We start from the raw sequence: 10,999 nt of genomic DNA, 5'->3' as shown, positions 1-10,999 counted from the left end.
ACTTTACCTAGATGAAAGTACCATCTTCCTCCTTATGGCTTCCTAATTTCATTCCCACCATTTTTATCTCTCTGACCACATTCTGACTTATAGTTAATTATCTGAACAACACCAATCCCCACTCCTTTAATTCAGTTCCCCTAGGACTACATGGGTATGCCAACTGCCCTGAAGTTACTCTTTATTCAGTATCAAATGTGGCAGAAACTGGCCAGCCATTTGTTCTTTCTCAGGTAAATATAATTAAAAACAAATAGCTAGCCTCTGGTACTTTGGATAAACTGACAACAGGACAAAATCTTAACTGCTATTCCAGATAAAACTTCCCTTTGTGTTAATGTCTTTCTTTTAGAGAGAACTTCCATTCTACATAGCATTCAGGTAATAAGCAATGGGACTTATATGTTAGCTTGAAAATAAACCCACTGTTGCAGGAAATAAAAGTAGACAAATCACTCACTTTCTGTATACTTCAAGACACACTTTTTAGGAGCTGGCAGCTCAGACAGTAAAGAGTCAGCCTGAAGTACAGGAGACCTGGGCTCCATCCATGGTCAGGAAGATCCCTGGAAGAGGGCATGTCAAACCACTCCAGTGTTCTTGCTTAGGGAATCCCCATGGACAAAGGAGTCTGGCGGGCTGCAGTCCAATGGGTCATCAGTCAATGGGGTCATAAAGTGTTGGACATTTCAGAGCAACTACATACAGCAAACTTCGCAAGTTTTCATACTGACATTTAGAAACAGTTTCTCTCACTAGTGTGCTTAACTACAACTCCTGCTTGTCAATGGAAGATCAAAGATAAAAGTAATATTCCATTACAGTCAAGTAATTATTTCTATCAATGATTTGTTCTTAAAGCTAAGCTAGAGATATACATTGTGACATAGAGCAGATAATGAGAAGTATAAGAGATGCAAACAGGGAAGTTGCTCAACCAATCGATAATTTTCTTTTCAGAAAAAAAGAACAAACCTCAGTTTGGAATCATGTTTTATACAGAGATTTGCATAATCTTTGGAAAGGTAAAGGATTTTCTACTCTAATTGTCCTTCCAGTTGAGATAACCAAGCCCTAGAGAAGTGAAGATAGGTTTTCCAAGTCAAAGGGTAGTTATGTTAGGATTCTGATGAGAGCCCAGTGACAGGCCTTAAGGTTCAGTTGTTTCATCTTTACGCTGACAGGCAGGAGTTGGGCTACCAGTAATGGTCCCATCTTCAGACTGACTTGCTTTTACTGAGAAACTTATTTCTTTGCTCTTAAGTCCCTCAACTGATGACATAAAATGCACAATCTATATGTTTAAATGTTAATTACCTCTAAGAAAATATGTTCCCAGGTGAGCATGTCAAAGAACTACAATTTGAAAGAAATGTGCAATTCTATGGAATATATTACCATGTGCCACTTTATTTGGAACTGAATATCTATGCTACATGTTCCACATTCATGACCTTGGAAGGGAAAACAAGATTGACAATTTTTTTTTCCCCATTTAATCATGTCCAGTGTTTTAGTGCATGCAGGCTGCTGTTACAAAATGCCAGAGGCTGGGTGGTTTATAAACCACGTTATTTATCTGTTCTGGAGGCTGGAAGACCAAGATCAGGGTGCCAGCATGGTTGAGTGAGTGTGGGACTCTTCCAGGACATATCCCTAAATAGAAGGGATGAGTAAGCATTTCACCTCTTTCACAAGAGCCCTAATCTTATTCATGTGGGCTCTGCCCTCATGACCTAATCATTTTCCAATGGTCCCACCTCCTAAAATCATCACTTTGGGGATTAGGTTTTCAACATATGAATTTTGGAAGAACACAAGCATTTAGATCATGGCACCCAACGAGGAGACTGACTTGTCTAAGATAACCCAATGCCTCATGCCTACTGAATGCTCTGTGGTGCTCATAGGAAGCCAAGGACTAAGGAAGTTGAATAAGGACCAGCAGCCCCAGGTGGAGGGTCTGAGATGGCAAACTTCTTGATGAACTTCACAACAATATATGAGTATCTCCAGCATCTTCCTTGGCTATCAGTCATTGAGAAACACCCTCTCCTATACATGTTCCTATTTGAAATATGAGTTAATTTTTGAGTTCCTAGACAAAGTACCATTTGACTGACATGATAATATCATGACTATGCATATGAAGAAAAGTGCTTTTGACAGATACAAATTTCAGAGTGGAAAGTCCTCAAGCCTTTATTCACTTCAGAGAGCAATACAAGCTTGGGGATCTCCCAAGACCATTTTTGGGTTCCATAATCAGCTAGGACTCCAAGAGCTCATTGAAAGCTGTTTTACACGTGGTTATTGTTTATTTCAGACCTTTGATTTATTTTTAATTCATTATTTATTTTTAGTGAAGTATAATTAATTTACAATGCTGTAAATGTCAGTTTTTTTTTTTGAATAGTGAATAATTGTGTATATATATACGTATATCCACTTTTGTTTAGTTTCTTTATCATGGAGCAACAGACATGTTTCAAAAAGGAAAAGGAGTATTCAGTGTTGTATATTGTCACCATGCTTATTTAAGTTATATACAGAGTACATTATGAGAAACATTGGGCAGGATGAAGCACAAGTGGGAGTCAAGATTGCTGGGAGAAATATCAATAACCTCAAATATACAGACGCCACCACCCTTATGGGAGAAATTGAACAAGAACTAAAGAGCCTCTTAATGAAAGTGAAAGAGGAGAGTGAAAAACTTGGGTAAGCTCAACTTTCAGAAAACTAAGGTCACGGCATCCTGTCCATCACTTCATGACACGAACATGGGGAAACTGGACCGTGGCTGGCATTATTGTTTGGGGCTCCAAAATAGCTGCAGATGGTGATTGCAGCCATGAAATTAAAAGATGCTTACTCCTTGTAAAGAAAGTTATGACCAACATATACAGCATAGTAAGAAGCAGAAACATTGCTTTGTCAACCAAGATCCATCTAGTCAAGACTATGTTTTTTTCAGTAGTCATGTCTGGGTGTGACAGTTGGACTATAAAGAAAGCTGAGCACCGAAGAATTGATGCTTTTGAGCTGTGGTATTGGAGCATACTCTTTAGTCTGTTGGAGTGCAAGGAGATGCAACCAGTCTATCCTAAAGGAGATCAGTCCTGTGTGTTCCTTTGAAGGACTGATGTTGAAGCTGAAACTCCAATATTTTGGCCACCTGATGTGAAGAGTTGACTCATTTGAAAAGACCCTGATGTTGCGAAAGATTGAAGGCAGGAGACGAAGGGGATGACAGGGTGAAATGGTTAGTGGCATCACTGACTCAGTGGACATGAGTTTGGGCAGACTCCGGGAGTTGGTGATGGACAGGGAGGCCTGGCGTGCTGCGGTTCATGGGGTCGAAAATAGTTGGACACGACTGAGCGACTGAACTGAACTGAACTCAAGTAGGTCATTTCAGAGAGTTGAATAGAGTTTCTTGTTCCATATACTAGGTCCTTGTTAGTTATCTATCTTATATATATTAGTGTGTACACATCAATCCCAATGTCACAATTCATCCCTCCCTTCTTGCCCCTGGAACCATAAGATAATTTTCTACATTGTGAGTCTCTTCCTGTTTGTAAATAAGTTCATTTGTACCATTTTTTAATATCCCACATATTAGTGATATCATATGCTTTGTCTTTCTCTGTCTGACTTACTTCACTTGGTATGACAATATCCAGGTCCATCCGTATTGCTTCTGTTAGCATTATTTTATTCCTTCTTATGGCTGAGTAACATTACATTCTATATCTGCACTACATCTTCTTTGCCCATTTCTCTGTTGACGGACATTTAGGTTGCTTCCATGTTCTGGCTATTGTAAACGGTGCTACAGTGAACACCGCTATGCTTAGTAACTTAATCATGCCCGACTCTTTGTGACCCCATGGATTATAGCCTGCCAGGCACCTCTGTCCCTGGGGGTAGTCCCGGTGGACAATAATAGGCAAGAAGATTGGAGTGGGTTGCTATCACCTCCTCCAGGGGATCTTCCCCACCCAGGGATTGAACCCAGGTCTCCCGCACTGCAGGCGGATTCTTTACCAGAGCCACCAGGGAAGCCCTGATGAAGCAAGGAACACTGAGGTGCCTGTATCTTTACAAAGTATGATTTTCTCTTGTTATATATCCAGGGGATTGCAGCTATTTAAAAGATACAGATAAAAAAAACTGCCCAGGAAAAGGCATACAGGGCAGAGTCAAAGGAAATGTGAAACTTGGAACTTTGGTTTCATCTTCCCAGGGTGTCATGGGCAGGTTGTGTTCCCAGCAGCGATGTGCCGGCAGTGAGGTCTTGCAGACACGGGAGCTCACTCCAGGCTCTGTGTCCAGAGTTTTTACTGGGGCTCCATCACCAAAGAATGGCTGAGCGCCCATACAACTGATCTCAGGCTCAAACCTCTCTAGAGGTGTAGCTGATACTGCATGACAAAACCCCCGTCCTAAATCACATCATTCTTATGGCTCAAATTTTTTATTCTAAGTCACACTGTTGACATCCCTGTCAGGCTGGCCCAAGACCCTCACAAAAACAAAGGCACTTTTCTCACTGTTTACCTTTGACTCCTTTAATCACCCTTTCTCAGAGGAAATAGCCTATGTGTTTAGAGAGGAGCTCCCAGGAAACAAGGGCAAAGTCCAGACTTCCCTTTGGATGAGGCTGAGCCCTTCACTACACAGCCTGTGGATGGTTTTGCTTGAGAAGGCTCCCTTGTTGTAGTTTCACAAGAAGAAAATGTGAAGTTACAAACATCAGTCAAGCATTTATCTTCTTCTCGTCTTTGTCTGAAAATTTTTTTTTTTTTCTTGCATTATCTTCATTACCTCTTATGTAACTCCATGAGGTAGACGCTATTTTGAATGGCATTATGGAGAGAAGTAAAATAAGGCTTGCCTAAACATCCAGGGCTTGTGAGTGGTGGAGTGGGAGTATGTACACGGTCTACAGGACTCCAAGGTTCATTCCTGAAGCCACTATGTTGAAAGATACCAGCAATTTTTTTTAGCGATTTTTCTTTTTTTTTTTCGGTTGCGTTGCTGAGGGGCTATTTTTTTTAGCAGTTTTATTTTTTTGGTTTCGAGGCTGTGGGGCTATAGTCCACTGATAACTACTTAATTATTAATCCTTTTGATTAAGTGATATTTAAGCATCAAAAATTCCATTTTGCCTTTCTCAGTAGATTACTGCAAAGTTTTTCTTTTTCCTATGTAGACAACAAGATATATAAATCAAATGTCATGAATAGTGACTAGCAAGCAGAGTATTGTTTGAAGCAGAACTGGCAAATAAAACTGTAAAAATATTTGAAGTATATAAATTGAGAATTTGATAGAGGTATATACTATTTTTTAAATTTATTTTTTAATTGGAATATAATTTCTTTAAAATGTGTTGTGCAATGCTGTGAATCAGGCTGAAGTGTACATATACCCCCTCCCTCTTGAGTCCCCCCACTCGCACCCCATCCTGCTTCTCCAGGTGGTCACACAGCACGGGGTGAGCTTCCTGGGTCATTCAGCAACTTCCCACTAGCTATCTGCTAACATTTTACACATGGTAATGTACTGTGTTTCAATGCAACTCTCTCAATTCAACTTGCCTTCACCTCTCCTGTTATGTCCACAAACATGTTCTCCATCTGTGCCTCTGTTCCTGCCCTAAAAATAGGCTAACCAGTGCCATTTTTCTGGATTCCACATATACATTAACATACCATATTGGTTTTCGCTTTGTGACTTACTTCACTCTACATAACAGGCTGTAGGTTCATACACCTCAGTTCAAGTGACCCAAATTCTCTTCTTTTTGGGGTTAATTAAAATTCCCTTGTATAGATGTATCACAACTTCTTTATCCATTCCTCTCTCAGTGTACATCTAGATTGCTTCCATGTCCCGGCTATTGAAAACACTGTTGCAATGAATTTTGGGGTACACGTGTCTGTTTGAATTATGGTTTTCTCAGGGCATATGCCCAATAGTAGAATTTCTATGTCATATGGTAGTTTTGTTAGGACTTCCCTGATGGCTCAGCAGCTAAGAAATCTGCCTACAATGCAGGAGACACAGGAGATGGTTCAATCCCTGGGTCAGAAAGCTTCTCTGGATGATGAAATGGCAACCCACTCCAAATGCCATTTTCCCCTACCCCTCTGCCGTAGTGCTGACCCTCATTACATATGTGTTAGAAAAGAGTTTCCCTTTCTACTAACTTAAGTAACATAGCTATCATCTGACATGTTTCCCTTTTATTTTTTGAAGAGAACACAGGTAAGTTCCATTCTCTTAGACATCACCAATTATACAACACAATTTTATCGGTTATAGTCATCATGCTACTTATTAGATCCTCAGACCTTATAATTTTCATATGTTAAAATGTATAACCTTTTACAAACTTGTTCCTATTTCTTCCACTCTCCAAGCCCTGGCAATCACTTTCCTATGCTCTTTGTGACTTCCAGTTTTTGTTTTTTTGTTTTTTTTTTGATTTCTTACTGATAGATCATACAGTATCTGTGTTTCTCTAACTTGTTTCAATTAGCATAAGGCCCTCCAATTTCATCCATGCTGCCACCTATGGAAGAATTTCTTTCTTTTTTTTTTTTTTTTAGTGGAGTGCAGTTTATTACACCGGCGGGCCCAAGGCAGAGTCTCCTCTTAGCCAAGGACCCCGACCAGCATTTGTGAAAATCTTTTATACCCCATGTGTACGCGTCCAAACCCACTACCCCAATTCCCTTGAGACTTACATAAACAAAGGAAGGGTAAATACAACTACAGTAACCCCATCATTCACGTGTTATGTGTTCAAACAGTCAATAATCAATAAGCCCACAGTTACATTCCAAATAGTTAATAACCGATAAGCCTGTGCTTACATTCTGATAGATAGTGTCCGGAGGCAGGGGTGATTAGTGTCTGTTTTCTCTTCTTCAAGATTCCCCTGCCCAGAGGGGGGTCTTATCCTTCCATTGTCATTCCCACAGGCGCTAAGCACAGAGTTCAGAGTCCACTGGAGAGGTGGCCTCGCACGATCAGCACAGACAGGCCTGAGATGGAGTCCAGGCCCTATGAATTCCTTCTTCATTCCCCCCTCTTGATGCTCTTAGTTTCCATAACAAGCATCATTTATTGAGATATATTGTACCTTAGCCCTCCTGCCACCCACATGAGAGAATGCTATCAACCTCTGGGTTACAAAATTCATGAGGCATTGTAGGAAGCAGGGCCCACAAAGCAGTATGAACAAGATTACTATAACAACAGTTCATTAGACATGGCTTTCACTTGATTTTGCATATCCTCCAAGGCAGCAGATACATCTTCAGACAGGTCAGGGATGTGCACACCATTCGCCAAAGTCCCTCCTTGGGCTGCTGTGAGTATGTCTAATGCCATCCTATTTTGAATTACTGCCTTCCTCATCTGAATCTGTTCTTCTTTCAAAGCTTGAATGGCTTTAGTACTGTCTAAGAGGGCCTGTTTAATGAAATTAGTTAAGGCCTCTACCTTAACCATGATATCCGTTGTCCCTACAGAGGGTATAAACAAGGCAGCAACATAGTCATACCATTGGAACATAGATCGTGTCCATCTTGCATGCAGATAAGGCCGGTTTACTGGAGGCTGGTGTAGGCTAGGCTTAATTCTGCCATGGGCGAAAGCAAATCCTAATGTGCAACGCCGCACCCAGCCAACTGGTAACCATGGCCATAAGTTAAGCCCACAGAGCCACTGGGTCCCATTGGGGGATACCCAGTGGATTCCAGGATTATATTTCCAGTCGGAACCGGGCCACTGAGCAGACTGATTGGGGTAATAGGTAACTTCCAAGATTTGTTTACTTTGTTCAGGGGACAAATAACAATTCTTTTGGGTCTAGGGGATGGTCTCCAAATCCAACTTTCTGTTCTTTTTGTTCCCAGCAAATAGTAGCAGGGGCAATCAACTGTCCTTTCTCAGGAGTCATCCAGAAATATTCATCCCAGACCTGGTAGTATTGCTCAAGGCACCGGAAGGCCTGTCCCCCTTTTGTAAGGGAGCCCTTTTCCTCTTTAAATCTCATATATGAGGTATAAGCCTTTGTTATCTCCATAAGGCTGGTGTTCATGTTAAATGTAACCCTATGTCCCTGGCCCATTGATGGCTTCTTCTAACACCAGAGGGCAAAGAAAGGTTATGGTTGGTGAGAGAAAGGAAAGTTCCTTTCTGTTGTTAAAGTCCCCATAACGGAGTGACGATACCCACCAGGGGAGTCTGTCTATTACTAACAGGGGCATAGCCCCACATACCCAAGTTCAGAATTGCATTGGTGAGGCCGAGCAGCAGGAGTTGTTTACCCAGCTCCATCCTGTAGAGGGCTTGTCTGGGACCTAGTTTTCTTCTTCCTCCTCAGAATGATCTTGGTTTCCCGTGGGTCGGTGGGATCCTTCTGGGTGGTCCACTCGGCGTCCTCCAGGTCAGCGTGGTATGCCTTCTTTGCTCTGGTGTGATGGATCAAGGGACAATACCTGCAACTTTAACTGCAGTAGGGGTAGTTAGAATAACATAAGGGCCCTTTCACCAAAGGGCTAGCAAATCATGTTTCCAATCTTTGACCCATACTTGGTCAAAAGTATTTCTTTCTTTTTTAATGGCTAAATAAAATTCACACACACACACACACACACACACACACACACACACACATATATATATCACATCGCATTGTTTTAATCTCTTCACATGCTGACAGAAACTTAGATTGTATTTATAATAGGTTGTTTCTAGGCTACTGTGATGGAGAAGGAAATGGCAACCCACTCCAGTACACTTGCCTGGAAAATCCCATGGATGGAGGAGCCTGGTAGGCTACAGTCCGTGGGGTCGGTAAAAGTTGGATACGACTTCACTTTCACTTTTCACTTTCATGCATCAGAGAAGGAAACGACAACATACTCTAGTGTTCTTGCCTGGAGAATCCCAGGGACGGGGGAAGCCTGGTAAGCTGCCGTCTATGGGGTCGCACAAAGTCGGACATGACTGAAGCGACTTAGCAGCAGCAGCAGCAGGCTACTGTCAATATTGATGCAGTGAGATGGGATTACAGATTTCTCTTTGAGATAATTATTTCATTTCCTTTGAATATATATTCAGGAGTGAATATATATCCAGAAGTGTGAAATTTCATGAGAAATTTACCAAAGGTATTCCATAGGAGTTCTACCCATATACATTCCTACCATTAATCCATTAAGATCTCCATTTTCTACACATTCTCAATCACACTTATTTCTTACTTTTTGGTAAAAGCCATTTAAACAGGAGTGACGTGGAATGTGTTGTACTTTTGATTTGTACTTCCGTGATATGACGTTGAGCATCTTGTCATATACTTCTTGGCATTCTGTATGTCTTATTTGGGGAGAAAATTGTCTACTCTGTAAAAAATAGCATGCATTTTGTATACTGTATTTGAATATATAAAACTCAGGTACCTTTCCATACACCAAAAAAATTACAGAAATACAAATAATTCCATTTATAATTGCATCAAAAAAATAAAATACTTAGAAATAAATTTAAGCAAGGTGTTGAAAGATCTGTGTATGAAAATATTCTAGACACTCATGAAAGAAATGTTTAAAAGACACAAGAGGAAACATGTTTCATATTTATTGACTGGCTCAAAAACAGACACATAGATCAACAGAGCGGAACAACAAAGCAAGAAAGAACTGCACACCCATATATTGTCTGTTAGCTTATGAAAAAGGAGTCAAGAATATCCAGTGGGTAAAGGACAAGCTTTTCAAAAATGGCACTGGGAAAACTGGATAGTTCTATGGAAAAATAAAACTGTGCCCCTGTCTTTCGGCATGCACAGAAATCAACTAAAAAGTGATTAAAAAGTTGAACATAAGACTTTAAGCGATTAAACCCCTAGAAGAAAATATTGAGGTAATCTTCTTGCCATTGGTCTTTGCAATGAGTTTTTGGGTTTCACACTAAAAGCAAAGGCAACAACTGCAAAAACAAACCAGTGCCACCACATCAAACTCCAAAGAAAGGAACATTAACAAAATCAAATGGCAATTTACAGATTGACAGAAGATATTTCCAAATCATATATTTCATAAGGGCTTAATATCCAAAAATACATGAGACATACTAGTCAAGGGCAAAAAACACCAAATAATCCAAATTTTTAATGGAACATAAGAAAAATAAGAGTTTCAATAAATCTGAAGATTAGACTGTAGATGAGAGACACTGCAAGGTTTTTCTCCTAGAACAACAGAAGCCTGTGCCTTCCTGACATTACTTTCTGCATCTCCACTCACTTGTTTGACAATTACAGTTCACAGTGTACATTCTTCAGTCAATAGAAATCACCCACAATGAGCTAGAATATGTACTAAAAACAGCTTCACAAGGGGAAAAAAAAAAGCAAAACTAATATTTGCATACTAACTAATAAGGCATATCAAAAGGAAGGTAATTTCCAGAGTTTACCACTCCATTGTTTTCTATAATTCATTTCAAAATTGAGTCAGCTAGTAAGGAAAAGGAGTTCAGAGACCTCACTAATATATCGATAGAAAATCAGTTTCAAATGTGAGCATTAATGGATTATAATTTGGAGGTAATTTATTACTAGTGTTGAAACTGGAGTCCTTTTGATTCTCTACTACATCGGGTTAATAATTTATTATAAATATTAATAGCAACATAGGGACACATACTACTAAAATTATAGTGAATAGAGAAAGACATAGAGTATAGTAGAAAGAAGTGAAAGTATGGGAAGTGAGCAATGGTAGTAAAGTAAAGGGCAGCATTGCCTTGAGAGGAAGGAAGCTTCTCAAAATTTCTTGAAACACCAAGAATGAGTCAGATGTGAGGAACTAGCTTAATTTGTAAATCAGAAACTCTACCAGAAGAAATTTAAGTTCATAAAAATATTACAATGTTAATATCCACAATTAAGACAGACAATAGGATAGGG

This window comes from Dama dama, chromosome 7, assembly GCF_033118175.1.
Source record: "Dama dama isolate Ldn47 chromosome 7, ASM3311817v1, whole genome shotgun sequence".
Lineage (NCBI taxonomy): Eukaryota > Metazoa > Chordata > Mammalia > Artiodactyla > Cervidae > Dama > Dama dama.
Note: the sequence above shows the minus strand (reverse complement) of the source record.